Source organism: Myotis lucifugus, unplaced genomic scaffold (assembly GCF_000147115.1).
Source record: "Myotis lucifugus unplaced genomic scaffold, Myoluc2.0 scaffold_255, whole genome shotgun sequence".
In the NCBI taxonomy this organism is placed as follows: Eukaryota; Metazoa; Chordata; class Mammalia; order Chiroptera; family Vespertilionidae; genus Myotis; species Myotis lucifugus.
The window spans coordinates 616,334-633,705 of NW_005871303.1; positions in this window are offsets into that span (position 1 = coordinate 616,334).

The window sequence follows — 17,372 nt, forward strand, 5'->3', positions numbered from 1 at the left end:
CACCGCTAAAAAACACGTTGTGAGATCCACAGCCTATGATACACGGTCTGAGCCGCAAACATAATAAACCGTTTGAGCTTCACCGTCAATATCCGTTTTGAGCTCCAATCTTAGGACACCGTGGTGAGCTCACGCTCAATACACCGTGTGAGGCTCCAGGCTACATACCCGTCTGAGCTCCCACACTACATACACCGTGTGAGCTCCACGGTACGCACACGGTCTGAGCTCCACCGCTACGATACCCCTCTGAGGCTCCACGCTACATACACCATCTGAGCTCCCACGCTACATACACCGGTCTGAGCTCCACGCTACATACACCGTCTGAGCTCCACGCTACATACACCGTCTGAGCTCCACGCTACATACACCGTCTGAGCTCCACGCTACATACACCGTCTGAGCTCCACGCTACATACACCGTCTGAAAATGAAATGTGGGAAGCATGCGGCCCGGAGCCCGGCCGACCTGCAGGTTAAGCAGATGCAGGGTCCCGCTCCCTTCTTCCTCGGACCCCAGGTGCACTGATCACTGTGCAAAAGCTGCCTCTCACTCCTCCAGCCTTCTTCATGCCGCCATCGGAACGCCGCATCATCGATAAAAAATGTGTTTTTTAGAAATTGCTTAAGTTATGAAATTTAGCCCAAGTCCTTAGGAAAATAAATGGGCTACATCTAGCCAATTAAAAATGTTCAATAGTTAATTTCAAGGGCATAGTTAATCAATTTCAAATGGGCCGTGATTAAATGTACACTGTTATTCAGCGTTGCCCAACTTTTGCATGAACTCAATTTATTTTACTGCTTAAGTCTTCAGTGACCTCATTTGTTTTAATTACTCCTGCTTCTACATTAATTAGTTATATTTTAATATTTATCTTTAAATTTTAAAAGTTTCTTCTCAATTTTTTTTAACCAGGTAAAAAATCACTTCCCTGTACTTTTCCTCTCAGGCCCGTATTTTTCAAGAAATCAAATGAAATAACTTGAGTCATTCGTCTCAATTTACTTTTAAAAAGTTTAAACGGCAAGAAATGAAAAGTCATAGATATTGTGTTCATGTGAATTCACATGTAAATGATCATATCAGTTTCCCACTTATTGCTTAGGGAGAGAAAATCTTATAAAAACCAAAGGGAAGTTTACATCAAAGTCGGCCAAGACCACGCTGCTGGTCTCGTTGTCGGAAATATTTTATCCTTAATGTTCTCAGGGTCATGCACTCCTCCCCTCAGCCTGACTCGAGCCTTGGGCCGCTGCAGGTGGGTGAAGACGAGGTCGGCTTCCTGCGGCTGCTTCTGGCTGACCGTCCCTTGCGTCTGGGCCAGCACTGCCCCCACGCTGGGAGTGTCGCTCCTCAGTCCCGAGGGTGACTCCATGCTCATGGTGACAGTTCACCTTGTCTCCGTGTATGACTGCTGGGTCCCCAGACTCCATCCTGGGGCCGGTGCCAGGGAAGGGACTTCATGTTGGAAGCCATGCGGCCAGCAGCCCCTGGCTCAGAGGGGCTGGACCCCAGCACGGTGCCCTCTCTGCTTCCTGGTCATGCCAGTCAAACAGGCTCCAGTCAAAACTCTGCCAGCGCGTCCCAGCGCCGCCATCCCAGTAGGGTGCCTGCCCTTCCGAGCACCCACGCCGGCTGGCCTTCATAGTCACAGTCCACAGCCGGCATCCCAGGGACCCTTGGCACAGCTCGGGGGGCTAGCACCCCCTTGAAGGAAAGGTGGAGACCTGCGAGGGCACAGGCCGCCTCCTCCTGCTCAAGGCTTCGGCCAAGCCTGCCACTTCCAGGAGCAGCCTCTTCATGCACCTGCTTTGCAGGGGAGATGCTGGGTGGGGGCAGCCACGCGATGGGGCTCAGAGCTCAGGGGGAGAGGGTGTGGCCCCAGGTTTCTGTGTGTGAGTCAGACGCCGGGGCACTGGAAACAGCAGCACCCCTGCCGGCTTCCTCTGGTCCCCTGTCCCCTCACCTGCCACCCTTCCAGCCCCTGACCCCCCGCAGGGCGAGTGTGCAGCCCCAGAGCTCACAAGTATTCTTCACCAGGTGCGTGGCCATGCAGACGGGCTCCCCGTGGGATAACTAGTGACAGGAGCACCTTCTCCATCGAGACGCTGCGCTGGTTGTTTTTCTTTTAATGAAACATTGTGACAGTGGAACTGGAATTCACTCTGCCACCCGCCTGCGCCCAGGCGGGCATCGGCATTTCAGAACAGCGAGTGCGTGAGTTCCAGTGCGGCGTGCGGGAGAAACCCATGGGCAGCGGGCGCAGCGACCCAGAAACCAGCGTCTGCAGACGAGAATGCAAGGCGCTGCGGCCCAGAGAGGGCGTGTGAGGTGACCGGAGGTGGCGGGGGGGGGGGGGGGAGGACTCGCCGGCATTGCCAGTAGGGCCAGAGCCCTCCCCGAGCTGAACGGGAGCGGAGAGCAGGTGCCAGGACACACAGATGCTGAGGGTGCTGACCAAACACTTGACCAGGACGTACTGTATGAAAATGACAAAGTGCCCAGTGTCCGTGGTCACGGGAGATGCAAGTTAGAAGCACAGGGGACCCGAAGGAAAAAGGCCGGGTGAGGCGGCGACAGCGGTGAACGGCGGGGACACCTGAGGCCCTGGGCTCTCGTGAGTGGAGGGTGAATCGGTGCGACGCTTTGCAGAACAGTTTGGATTGTCCACGAGAGCTGGTCAGGTGCACGCCATGCCGCCCTGCATTCTCTTAGGTGTCAGCACACAGAGAGCGTGTGCGCAAGACACGGGCAGGGCCGGCCCCACAATCGTCTTCAACGTACACACATAGGCATGCGCACACACACGCACACACACAGATATCCCCACACAGCACACAAACATAGAGACGTACACACAGCACACACACACACACACACACACACACACAGATATATCCACACACACAGATAACCCCACACAGCACACACACACAGATATATCCACACACACAGATATATCCACACAGATATCCCCACACAGCACACACACACAGATATATCCACACACACAGATATCCCCACACAGCACACACACACTGACATACCTACACACACACATATACCCGGGATCAAATGCCACGTTTTCACCAGCTCAGTCTGAAAGGCATCCCCAGTCTTGAGCAAGAGGCTCCGCGCTAGGGCGCTGGCAGAAACTCGATGGAAACCTACTGCACTACCCGGGACGCCATGAGGGGGAGGGGCCGGCGCCCTCCTCGGCCACATGGGCAACTAGAAATCCAGTTTCTATGACAGGCACGTCCCTCATGCAAATTAGCTTTCGTTTGGCATGAAAGCAGGGGCTCGGGGGTGACCATAAACTCGGCTGGATTCTGATTGTTTCCTGGGTACTCAGGCTGCCTTTCTGTTTCAGTAATCGCTTCCTAATTATCTTCCAGTTGCTAAATAACACTTCGCTCAGTTTATCAAACAGAACTCTGTAAAGCACCTCCTGAAGGCATTATCGGCATTTGGTTCTGATCACGCCACCCAGCAGGACGGGGCCGACAGCCTCGGTCACGTCTGCGCCACGTGCCCGATCTGGCAGCGGCTTCTCACAGCAGATGCCGGCCGACTGGCAGGGAGCCGACGCCCCGCGGCCCCAGCCACGTGCTGTTCTGCGAACCTGATTCAAAGCATAGACAGGCCCTGCGGCTGCAGCTCTGACGTCTGACGACCGTGCACGGCGTCATTCTGCCCTGACCACAGGGCAAAGCTGCACAAACGGGGGAGGGGTGGCCTGGCTCTCACCCAGCAGAGAAGGGAGGTTGCAGGCAAACCTTGACACCTGGAGGGATGGTGGGTCCAGAGAACGAACGAAGCCAGGGTCCACGTCCGGGAACAGAGGCCAATGGGACCGCAACTGGAAGGGAGATTTGCTGGTGATTTTGATGAACTGCTGGAGCCTCACTGGTATGAGTGAGACATTCCTGGGGCTACAGTTTTAGGGGGCACACCTCCATGGGTCTTACCTCCAGGAACCTCCCACATTCTCATACAGAGGAGCCAAGAAAAAAATCCTATGGTTCTAAAAGGGGAGAAGAAGTAACCATATCCTATATAATAAAAGCCTAACATGCTAAGTGTCCGGTTGTCCGGTGGTCCATTCAACCAATCAAAGCATAATATGCTAATAATATGCTAAGGCCGCTCAACTGCTCGCTATGACTTGCACTGACCACCAGGGGGCAGACGCTCCAACTGGTAGGTTAGCTGCTGGGGTCCGGCCAGTCAGGACTGAGCAAGACGGACAAGACACGCCCTGGAGCCTTCCCATGATCCCTCCCCAGGTGGCCAACCTCCCATGTCCCTCCCTGGCCCCGATCGATCTTGCACTGGTGGGGTCCCTTGGCCCGGCCTGCACCCTCTCTCAATCAGGGCTGAGGGCCCCCTTCCCTGAGTGCATGAATTTCGTGCACCGGGCCTCTAGTAGAAATATATGTCAGGTTGTTGGCCCATTTATAATTGGACTGTTTGTTACTTTGGGTGTTGAGTTGTATGAGTCCTTTATAAATTTTGTATATTAACCCCTTATCAGATGTACCATTGGCAGCGATAGTCTCCCATTCAGTGGGTTGCCTTTTCGTTTTGTTGATGGTTTCCTTTGCTGTGCAAAAATCTTTTAGTTCGATGTAGTCCCATTTGTTTATTTTTTCTTTTGTTTCCCTTGCCCGAGGCGATATATCAGAAACAATATTGCTCCGAGAAATGTCCGACATTTTACTGCCTTTGTTTTAAAAAAAATTTTTTTATGGTTTCAAGTCTTAACTTTTAAGCCTTTAATCTGTTTTGAGTTTATTCCTGTCCATGTTGTCAGAAGGTGGTCTAGTTTTATTCTTCTGTGCACCTATCTGTCCAATTTTCCCAGCACCGTGCACTGAATAGACTGCCTTTGTGACCTATCTTTGAAGTCTGAAGTGATGAGCTCTGCGTGTCCTTAATCAGCCGTGCATGACTCAGGCCCCTGTGCTCGTACCTGAAGCTGATCCGTTTCGCATCCGTCTCATGATGGGAAACGGGCACCGGGCGCGGGGGCAACACGCGGCCCTTCTGGGGATGCGCCTCCAAAGCATCACAAAGGCTCTTGGCGCCGGAGACGGAGCCTCCGCGTAAGCAGGCGACCGGGGCCTTTTACAAGCTGCTTCCAGACAGCCGTGCCCACAGCCCCAGGTCTTTCAAAGGGCTCGGGGTCGGGGGGGAGGGGGCGTATAATGGTGCTTCTCCCACATCCACCGTCGGGTGCCGAGCTGAAGCCACAGAGAAACCGACCTCAGGGCGGAAGGAGCCAGGTGACACCAGGTCACGGAAGGTCGCCCATCCCATGTGAAACGTGGGATGATGATTAGCTGAGAGAAAAAGCCAGAAACACTGGCCTTCAACATGAACTAATCCGGACCTATGTTTCCCCCAGAACCTCGAAAAGTACCTTCAAACGCCTGGAAAAACAGCAGCGAGCCTTTGAAAAGAGCAGAGACTGTCTCCCTTCCGTCCCCTCCCAGCCAGCGGCCGGCAGTGAGGAGGGTCTGCACGTCAAGGAGGGGGCCCCACGGGAGGGGCAGGGCCTCGCCAACAGGGGCTGCGGACCCCCCGAGGCAGCGGCCCACACTGTGAACTTGCAGGACACGGGCCTCAGCTCTGCGAGAATTCAGCCGTTCTCAGCACCAGCGGGCGGTCAGGCATGCTGGCACACAGGCTTGTTTTATGTTTTGTTTTGTTTTCATTAAAATGTTGTTTTTATAACTCAAAGTCCATTCTTGTCCTGACTTCTGCTCTTGAGCGGTCTGCCACCACCCTGCAGGCCAAGCCTCACAGGGGCCTCATGTGCGCACCTGCTGGCGTCACTGCCCCACCCCCCCCTCCCCTCCTGCCCGGGATGTTTCCAGCACCTGGCAGATGGAACATTAAAATTTCACCCACGCAAAGGCTACTCTACAAAGACGGCGCCTGCCCCACAAAAGGCTTGCGTTTGCACACCAAGAAAATCGATCATTTCATGAAGCTCAGCCTCCCATTTCAAGGCTGTTTTGCTGATTTTCTACGGAACAGGCCCCAGCAACCCTGCACCCCCCACCACCCTGTCCCTCCTGGCAGAGAACAGCAGAAATCCTGGAGCCTTGCGAGCGAGCCTGAGTTTTGGGGCCTCGTGCCCGGCCACCCGACAGGCGGGGGACAGCCCCGGCCCTGGTGCAGGTCAGGATGGTGGCAGAGCGGGCTGGCACCACTGGGCAGACGTCTGGCTGCGGCCGCCCTTGGCCATTCCCCACGACTTCAGCCCTGGACAGAGAGGGAACAGAGTCTGTGCACAGGACACATTGAAGCAAATCGGGCCACAGAACACCCCGAGCAGGTGAGGGAGGGAGTGGATCGGTCGCTAATCGGCTGCAAGGACCCTTTGTGTCCTTGTCTTTTGCCTAAAGTAACAGAGGGTGGCCCTGGCTGGTGTGGCTCAGTGGATAGAACATTGGCCTGCGGACTGAAGGGTCCTGGGTTCACTTCCCGTCAAGGGCAAGTACCTTGGTTGCAGGCTCCTCCCCGGCCCGGGCATGAGGCAACCAATCGATGTGTTTCTCTCACATTGATATTTATCTCTGTCTTTCCCTTTCTCTAAAAATCAATGGAAAAATAGCCTTGAGTGAAGGATATAAAAGTAAATAAATACATAGATAAATAAATAAATAAAGTGACAGAGGGTGCGTGTGTGAGCTGTTACCTCTAATGTCCCCCTGAGAGAGAGAAGGGAGGAGGCAGGGGGCGTGGCCTGCCTGCTGGACTTCAGTACAGGCGGCTGTGCAGGGGCACCCGCCCCCTGCCAGGGTGCCTGAGCCGCATACACCTGCTGCGCCTGGAACACACTCACAAGCCTCACCGCAGCCTGCACCCGGCACAGGAGGTGCCCTGGGCTCTGAGCCCTGTGCACAGTCTTCCTTGTTCTCGGCCATTACTGCCCATGACCCCTGCCCTCTCGGGTGAAAATCATTTCCATGGACCCAGATGCGTCCCTCAGCCCGAAGAGGACTGGCATCTTTCGACTTTCGTCTCATTCTTCCTTTTTGGAAAGTGTGTCCACCCATCACCCATCAAAGACAGTTACGGCTCTTTGTGGTTGCATTTTTCTCTACAAAGTGTCCCTAAGCTGCTGTGGGCAGGGGTTTGGCGGGACGAATGGCACTAGGAGAACTCCAGTTGCCCATTTGGCAATGGCCTCCGGGCCCAGGCACGCGCTGAGGGAAGACGGGCACGGCCACGCGGGGGGAGGAGCTGAGCTCCCGCGCCCACCTCCGCCGTCAGTGAGCGGCATGGAGCTGTTTCTGAGGTGAAGGATGGGGGTGCACGAGACCATGACACCCGTGAGTACCACTGAAATTGTGGGGTTCCAAATAGACTGGAGGCAACACCATCTCCCCACACGTGAGCGCGGACCAGACTGGGCCCTGGATTCCCCTGCGTGCGCCCCTGTCTCGGCCGGACGCCCGCTGTGTAAAGATGCTCCCGGAGCCCCGACTGCTGGCAGCCTGCACTTCCCTGCTCCTCACAGGAGCACAATCCATTTGTGGATTCCTCGACAGAAACACTAACGAGATCTCATCTTCATTTATCCGCAGTAATTGTCATCTGCTTTGGGAAGTCCCGTGGTTGTGGGGAGTGATGCGTTCAGATGATGGGTATTTCTGTGCAGGGCCCGGGGAAGTATGCAACCACTCCGGGGAAGTGCCCCCGGAGCTCACTTCCTTACCTCGCTTGTCTTTCCACGTCTGCACTGCTGCTCCCCCAGGCTCTGGGCCTCCAGGTGAGGCCTGGCCACGCCCGTAATCATTTCCGTGTGTAGGAGGCAGTGCACATGCATTTCACGCAACAGATGTTTACTGATCGTCTAAGACTTTGTAAATGCGTTCAACAAATGTTTATTGTCACCTGCGATGTACCAACCAGTACACCTGCCTCTTCCTTGAATATTCCAACAACGTCCGCACGACAGGGCCTTTGCACTCACCGCCCCAAGGCTGCAGGGCTCAGGAGTCCATGAGGCCTCCCTGCACCTCCCCCCACTTTGGAATAATAATGGTTAGTTACTGCCCAGTAATTAATCCTAAGGAGGCACCATCCTTTTATGCTTCTCCTCCCTTATTGCTGGTCATTTGGGTTGGTTGATGGAGTGTGTGTGTGTGTGTGTGTGTGTGTGTGAGATATAACACTATTATGAGAACCCTGGTCATTTAGTTATTCTGTACCCTCTCAAATTAGCTTCATAGGATTCCTAGACATGGAGTTACTTGGTTAAGGTCTAAGCTTTTGATGTGTAGAACACATACGAACCACCTCATTAAGTGAAATGTCAGGATACGCCCTATAACATTAGCTATAAGGTTAGGTTTATAAGAGAAAATACACACTCTGCATAGAGACAAAGCCAGGAATTGCTTTCAGAGGCCACGCAGCATAGGACATGGGCCCCTTTCCCATGGGTTGGGTGGTGGGTTCATAGGTGGTAAATATATTATTTTTAAAAGTCGACTGGCCTGGATCATCTTTATGTCCTTTATGGCTTAAGGGTGCTGCTATGCTCTGTCGTTTCACGGGTCCTTAGGTTCATGGCTGTGCTGTCGTAATGTTGGGGACGATGGGCAGGAAAGGCTGGTGGCCGGCAGGCCGGGAGAAGGAATGAGTCCTGTGAACGACACACTCCTGAAACATCGGCTGGACAATTGAATTTTGAAAACCGAGAGATGAATAAACACAGAGCTCTCAGGACGGGAGGGCTGCGCTGAGGCCGGCCCACCCCTCACAGCGCGGATGATACACACTTGTGAGAATTGCAGCGATGCAACAGCACATCTTATGAGTCAACAACAACAGTCAAAATAATACTGCCAGCGCTCCCAAAGGCGGGAGCCGCGGAGACGTGTTGGGGCGCGGCCTCCTCTTCCGAAGGTGACTCGGGCGTTACCGAGCGAATGGAGCCGCTCTCTCCGCGGGGGACTCACACCGCAGTCTTTCCCAGAATGTCTCTCTTTCTTTAAATCTCAGGAATCCTGCATGAAGCAAAGAGGAGACGTTCACCTAAAAAGAAGCCGTTTCCTCGGTTTTACCTCTTTCATGTTTTATTCCATGCAGGTCAAATAAAAATTAATACAACGTATTAAAAAGCAGTGACGATTGCAGTAACATTTTATTTAATACTCATTTTTATTCTAGCTGTATGTAGGTAGAAAATCTGCCTTGATGAAAATATATTAATAAATGTTATTAAGAGCTTTTAAATTTGGGATTTTTTTTTTTTTGCCCTTTGAAGAGTACTCTTCCACATTTGTAGAGCAATTGTAATAATAATAATAATGATAACAACAACAACAGCAGCAGCAGCAGCAGCCGCTGATGCTCGTTTGCAACTCCTTCTGTTCCCAGCTGTTCTTGGTGCTGGTCACCCTGCATCTCTCTCAACCATCAGAACAACCCCGGAAGCAGATCCCAGCTACAGATTCGATCAGCGGGAAGAGAACGTTTACGTCGCTTTCCCAAGATCACGTTCAGAGTCAGCTCCTGCCCTCTGGGCTCCTCCACTCCTGGCTGGTGTCACTTTTGTCTTGTAGGTTCATGTGGCTGCAGTGGTGACTCTATGAGTTTTGGGGGGACCATCTCATGTTATGGATTTTGCCCACACAATGGGGGTGCTGTCTGGGGTGAGCCCCACATACCAAAGCCGAATGAATGGACATTCCCTCATCCACAGGCACCACGGACAGGATTCAGTCAACGGGGTGCTAAGATACTCACAGAGGAGCGTGTGTGGGGGGCAGAGGGGGCGGGGCCGGGGGGAGGCATAGTGGTCCTGAGAACACGTGGATTGTTGCTGCTCCATTGCTACTGTTGCATCTGCGAGAACATCCATCAAAGGAGCAGAATGAACCCAGCGCTTCTTCCCGCCTGAACACCACGGAGCCGGTTAGAACCAGTCCCGCTGGCTGGCCCCACCGTGTCTGTTTGCTTTGTGAAGCCAGAGAGAAGGGCCGCTGGACCTGCACCAGTCACCTCCTCAAGCCATGCCCTCCAACCCTTCCTTCCGTAGAGGGAGAGCCTGGCAGTGCTCCGCGGGCGCACAGCCTCCCACCGCCCTCCGCAGAGCTCGCCCATGGACAGTGACCGGTCCTCCCAGTGTAATTCCTCCCCTCGTCCTGTGTATGGACATGGCATCCAATCAAATCCTAAAAGCAGCGCAGCTTGGCGATCAGAAGTGGTGGGTTCCAATCCAAACTCGGCCGCTCGGGAGCCGTGCCATTGGGTGGGTCATCTCACACCCTGGACCTCACTGTCCGTGGGTTTAGAACGGGGCCCAGCGCTCTGCCGCCCACAGGGTTAGGGATGAGAAGGGGACGGGGATGGGCTCTTGGGGAGGGCACAGTAGAGGCAACTTCTTTTTAAAAAAATATTTCTATTGATATTACAGAGAGGAAGGGAGAAGGATGGAGAATTAGAAACATCAATGATGAGAAACATCGATCAGCTACCTCCTGCACGCCCCCTACTGGGGATCGAGCCAAACCGGCAAGGGCAGTAGAAGTCAACTTTTAATCTTTCATCCCCTTCTGCCCATAGAGTAAAAATCACTGTGCAAGGTGTATAGCTGCCCTATTTTTTGTTGTTTTAATTTTTAAACGGACAGTAGAGATTGTAAAGAATCGGGACCGCCATTTATGGAGCAAGATTCAGACAAGACTCAGACCCATCTCCCTCCCTCCCTCCCTCGGGGGGTGATGGGGTAGCCAGGTGACCTTCACACCCCTCTGTTCTCACCCATAAAACACATGGACCATGGGAGCGCCCACGGCTGGAGCGGTTGGACACTGAATTGAATAATTCATGCTGAAACGTAACACATGCTGAGTGTCCACTAAATAGTTATTATGGCTCCTACCCTCCCCCGAGCCTGAGGGCCGTGTTACAGGAAGACGTGCCCACGTTTCCCGGGCGGTGGGCAGCGAGGAGACGCCGAGTCCTTGGCTCAGCGGGTGGGAGGGTTGTTCTAAATGGTGCTGCCCTGACGGACGCCTCTGAGTGCTCTCTCCAGACAGGTCGGCAGATCAGTCCGCTGGGCCTCGGTGGTAATAAGCACCTGTCGGCCCCAGCAGCCCTGCGGGTGCCTCGCTCCCGAGATGAGCGATCAACCCGCTACTTTAAAATTAGCCGGCGGATGACCCCTCGGTGCCGCTGTGTGCAGGGAATGCCGGCATTCACAGGTCCCGGGAGCGACGGTGAGGGTCCCCGTTGCCCACCTAAATGCAGGGGTTGGGGGCTCCCACAGCCCTGGGAGCTCTGAGGAGAAACGGCAGGTGTCACCGAGTCAGGTGGGGGAGGGGTGCGGGCTGCCGGCGGTGTGATCCCCATGCGGGTGCACCTTGCACGTGGGGGCTCCTCACCCCGGAGGCGCAGGGACAGGACGATGCAGGGAGACCGGGAGCATGAAGGGCAGATTTGTGCAAGTTACTCGGGCGGCGGGGGCGACGACCCCGTGGACGTGATCATGAACTTGTATCTGATGGCGGCCGTGGTAACACAGCATTAGCCCTGCCATCCGGATGCTGCGTCCGGCTAACGGGAGCCCCCAGAGCAACCGGGAGCTGGGAAAGACAGGCAGAGCAACACAATATGTCTCCCTCGGCCCAGGCCCTCTATCCTGACCCAGGTTTTTGGTTTTCATGGCCCAGAGTGAGGATTTAGAAAAGAACTTTGGAACTTGCTGTTTCCTTGGGCTGCAGGCAGGGAGACGGATATCGGGGTGCTGATTCCAGATCGCCTTTCTGGCTTCCTCTCTTGCCGCCAGGACAGCCACACGGCCCTCCCGACTGCCCCAGGGGCGGACCGTCTGTCCTGAAACCCGCACGCACAGACGCGCCCGCCCACGGGCTCCGCCGAGCTCAGGCGCCCTCAGGAGAGGCTGGAAAGTGTGGCTCGTCCAGCAACACTCGGCTCACCTGGCTCTTCTTCCAGGAAGCCTCTGGAAGGCTTCTACCTAGAGGATGTGGTCACCTGGCCTTGACCGTGGTCTTCGGGGACAGGCCTTGCCTCCCCTATCCTCCCTCCCCGCGCCCGTGGCCGAGCTGGGCTCCCAGTAGCCGTCCCGTGACTTTCTCCAGATAAACACGGACAGACACCGAGCGAATGGAGACCCGGGGTGCCATAGCGGACCCTGCTTTCCACCTCATCGTGTGTCTTCCCGACCCGCGGAAAGGACCTCAGGAACCGGCGTTAACAAAACAGTGGCTCAAACAGCCCTCGTGAGGAAGATCCGGCCTCTGAGTTTACACGGAAATGCAATTAAATTAGAGTAAGTACCCACTCAGGATTCAGTCTTCGGCCAAGAATAGAAACCATGATGTAAACAAAGATGTATTCCTATTTCTTAGGCAAAGCGGCTCTTGTCCCTCAAGGGGTGCGCGTGCCCTGGGAGGGGCCAGGCCGCGCCAGGCAGAGCTCACCAGAGAACCTCGAATGGGCGCTGACACTCGGAGATGAAGGGCGGAGCGAGAGCTGCTGTCGCTGCCACCAACGGTGCAGGCCCGGCACCCACTGGCCCTGCTGGAGGCCTAGCCAGCCACCATGCAGTCCACCTCGGCTCCTTCCGATGCCACGCACACGGCTGCATGCTCCCTGCAGGGCCAGGGGACACACTGTTGCACTGAGAATAGGCATAACGATCGCCTTTCGTCCCAGATTTATGCCCTTGGTCTTGTTCCTGAGCTCAGCTCAGTTTCAAGCGCGCCGGTAGCCAACGGAGCACAGGCCATCATTTCCCCTGCGGCTCCCGCGTGGCTTCAGTGGTCAGCAAGCAGACGTCCGCTGCCCTTTCCAAAAGCAAAGGGAAGTCAGCTCTGACGCGAGATTTATTCAGGATCCCACGCTCACCGTTTAAGGAGGCGGAAGGATTTCCATGAGGCCAGAGGCTGTTGATCCTTTGGGAAGAGCCTTTAAGCTCCGCTGTGGACAGACGGCCGGTCACACTCTCGGGAGACGTGGTGCCTTTGAGAGGGTGTCCTTTGGAACAAGAACCCACGAGGTCTGTGCCTTCACAGGGGCTCAGGGATCCTGCAAACTGCAGGAGAGAGGAGAGTTAGATGAGTTTGCGAGAAATGGATTTTAGAGATTCCCACGTTGTGTGGAGGAAATGGTCCCTTTGCCTCCTTCGGTGGGAGGGAGAGAGGCGTTCTCTAGGTATGTGTTTAGCCTCCAGTCACGACCGGATGATCTGTGCCGTATAAGCACAGCCGGAAATTTAACGCTGCGCACGCATCTCTTTGGAAATGCTATTTCTGCTTCTTGGAGCTCGACATGGGGCCCGGCGACATTAGCCGCGCATTCGATCTCTTCTTCACTCCGAGGCTGCGCTGGGATAATCGTCGCTCTGCCCGGGAGAGAAATAGCCCAATATATCTGGCCCGGGAGCCCAGGGGACGGGAGCCCTGCTAGACACTGGGCTCATCAATGGGAGTTTTATGTCCTTGGAAAATAGACCGGCGAGGCTCAACGCGCGCCGATTTCCCTCGACAAACACACATCTACGGCAGATAAGCCTCTCCGCCCAGAGAGATGACATTTTGCCCGGATCTAAATAGTCTCTGTTTATAAATCTCTTCTATCCGTTTCACGTGGCCATATGGTGCGCCTGCCAGGCCCGAAGGCCCAGGAAGAGCCCCAGTGAGAGGAAGACAGAGGTGTCCACCGAGACGCCACGTGTCAGTAAGACTACGGGGGCCTGCATGGGAGATGTACCTCCCATAGAACCAACAACCCCATTAACAACACTTACATTAGACAGTGAGGCAATGTGGGCTCTTAAGTGAAGACATCCAGAGGGGCCCTGGACTGCCTTCCTGATCTCAGAGAGGAAGGGAGAGGGAGAAAGAGAGAGAGAGACATCCATGATGAGGGAATCATTGATCAGCTGCCTCCTGCATGCCCCACACTGAGGATCCAGCCTGCAACCCGGCATGTGCCCTGACCGGGAATCAAACTGTGACCTTCTGGTTCATAGGTGGACGGTCAACCACTGAGCCACGCCGGCCGGGTCTGGACTGCGTTCTGATTTGCTGTCCGGATTCACCAAGTTCCAAGGGCCAGCGTTCCCACGGACTATTCATTAATTACACATGTCATTTGCGCCTGAAAGTGTCACACACCTGATTCTTTACGTTCACCAGAGCCCAGCCTCCCACCGCCACCTCCTCCCCACCCCCAGCGCATTGCCTGTGCGGGGGATGAGGGCGGAGAGGTCGGTAGGTAACGGCAGTTAGTTACTTATTCATTTTTATGGCTTTGTTAATGAGCACACTTTCTTGGTAATGATGTCTTTATGTTTTCCTCGACTGCATTGCAATGGGCCATCTTAGACATGAGGAGCGCTGAAGCTGACGTATTGCAGGTCCCACCTAAAGCAGCTTCCGTCTTGGGCAGAGTGGAGGTTTATATAACGCTCTTGGCCACAAGCAAAACTTTTGTTCTAAGGGATTTGACGATTCTTTCTCTCTTCCCCGTGAAAGAGGAAGGAATCTTGGGGCATCTCAATTCATCCTCCACTGAGGTGGCCGCTCTCACAATCATTCAGGAAACCTTAGCGTGGCATCTTCCTCCAGTGGACACGGTGCCCCACGGTGTGTCTCCCTCTCTTTCTTGTCCCCTGGGGGTCCACGGGAGCGCATTCTCAGGGTGACAGGGAACCACGGTCTGACCAAGCAGCATCGGGCCGACAACACGTGGCCCAGGGAGGGCTTGAGGCTTTGCATCACGGCTAATCCGCCTTTTCTTTCGGCCTGGGCCTCCGCTCAGATAACCCACCCACACCAGGATCCCACGGAGAACACAGCGTAACTCTCATTGGCAGCAAGCGTTCTTCTGTGGACAGTCCCGCCCGTTCCCAGGACCCTCCTCTCCTCCACAAACCACCCAACAACCACACCTGCTGAGCCGCCCACAAGCTCTGGGCCGCGGGGCTCGGCGCGATATTCCCGGGACTGCGCACAAGTAGGTCAGCGGAGTCTCAACCCGCTCCATTGCCCGGTCTCCATTGCAGTGGGAAGGCTATGCCCCCATCACCTGCACAGTCCCAGCGCCCTGGTGCCACCGTGAGGGCACAGTGACGTCCCTTGGGCCCACTGGCCGTCTGCATGGAATGAGAAGCAGGCCCGCGCGCATTCTTGGGAGCAGGTGCCGGACTCAGCGACAACTGCAGCTCAGGTTCAGGGCGCAGCCAGAGAGCGAGCCGGTGTGCACGCCTGGAAACCCGCGTGCTGCCCGGCACAGCCTGGCCACCCAGCGTCCTGCGAGTCCGTGTCGCTGCGCTTCAGACACAGTGATCCTGCCCTAATGTATCCCAGCCGAGGGGCAGCGGCCGCGGTGGCACGGATTCTGTTGTTTTGAAAGCTGTGTTTGATCACTGCTCAGTACTTCACCGACGCCACTGTGCGGCCCTCATCAACGTGGTGTTTTTTTTCCTCCCAGGCCGCTCCCTTCCAAGTGACGCCGAGAAAGTCACCATGATTTTGACACTAATATCTATTTCTTCTTCGCCGCGTAGCAAAAATGATCTAATTTTTATTGTAAAATTCAGTGGGAATCATAAACGAGCTTCAGATTTCATTCACGCAACTCGGAGAGGATCACCTGCGACAGCTTCTCCGCTCACAAACTGGTGTTTTCCGCGGCTTCCTGTGAGCAGATAGTCAGCAGCTTCCCAGCCCCCGCCGCCGGCAGCAGCAACGTTTTGGACACTGAGCGGAGCCATTGGGAGGGTCCAGAGTTGCAGCCAGAAGGCGCAGGTGGCGCCCACCCCACTGAGCAGATTTGCAGACGCATCAGCTCAGGAGGCACGGGCTTCTTCAGGTCACCGCCACGGTAATGACCCGGAGGCCGCGCCGAGTGCAATAACCGCTCTCTCATCTACTGCCCTATGAAGCCATTTCCAGACTTGTCAGCCCAGAGAAATAGCATTGCAACTCTGTAATTTTGTTTGAATGAACTGCATATTGAAAAGAAGCACCGAGAAGAATATAAGAGGAGTCAGGTGCCCTGGCCCGACCGTGGATCTCAAAGACACAGGGGGCGGGGGCTGGAGGGACTTTGACCTTGGAGCAGGGAGCTGGACAATAGCCTGGCCGTCAGTGGACGCACAGGCGCAGGGCCCAGAATTCAGACCCAACTTCCCCTTATCCGTGGCCAAACTTAGGAGCGGGGTGTTCTCCCCCTGCCCCCCACCATCAGAGCAGCTCACCCTGGGCCCCTCCACCACCCTCAGGCAATGGTCTCAAGGAGGAAGGCCCAGGTGAGCTGGCCCTGGTTGTGCCCCTACCCAGGTAACCAGCTCATTTGTCTCTGTCCCCCAGGGGGCGGGGGGCGGGGGATCCCTGACCTCATGGTTTCCGGTGCACAGTTTCTACCAACAGGAAGTGCCCATGCAATGTGCGGAAGGAAGGAAGGAAGGGAAGGAAGAAGGAAGGAAGGAGGGAGGGAGGAAGGAAGGGAGGAAGGAAGGAAGGAAAGGAGGGAGGGAGGAGGGAGGGAGGGAGGAAGGAATTCTGGCTCGGATTTCAGACCACAGCGGGACTGATGGGATGGGGCGAGCTCCCACTCCATTTTCTCATTGACCAGATGAGTGAGGACTTTAAAACAACCAACCAAACAAAACCTCAAACAATGCAGACATCAGTACAGGCGGGGCCAGCTCCAGTGGTTGGAAGATAATCGACTCAACTGGCCTTTAAAGTCTGGTTTTCGTTAGCACCCACTCACACTCACTGAGAGATCCAGTTCTAAGAAACGGAGAGACACGCGGCCATGTCACCCTTCAGCCGGCCCCACGCAGGGAATCCGAATGGGAATGTGTGGCCTAGAACTGAACCAAGGAGCGCTCACACACTCGCAAGATGGGTGATGTCTTACAGATGACGAGCTTGAGACTGGGGTTCAACAGGGTCCCCCCGCTTATCCCACTTGTGAGTGGAGAGTGGGGGGAAGGGTTCGGGGGAGAAGGGGGTGCAGGAGAGAGGGGAGACAGGCTCTCTCCATCAGGCCACACTGCCCTCATCGTGCCCCTGCCTGTGCCTGTGCCCAGCTCTTCAAACACACGACTAGGATTTGAGTCCTGATTCTGCCTTGAATGTCGCTGGAAAAGCTGCCCAACCTCTTAGAGCCTCACTTTCCACATCTGTGAAATGGGAAGATATTAGCCACCCTTAGAGTTCTGGCCACATGAGAGGAGACAGCAGGTGAGGGGTCCCTAAGGCACCTAATAGGGGGGGGGGCTCCCTACCTGCCAGATTACCCCAGCACTTGCATTTCTCTTTCTCCTGTTTGTGGCCCACATTTGGCATGTCACGAGGGT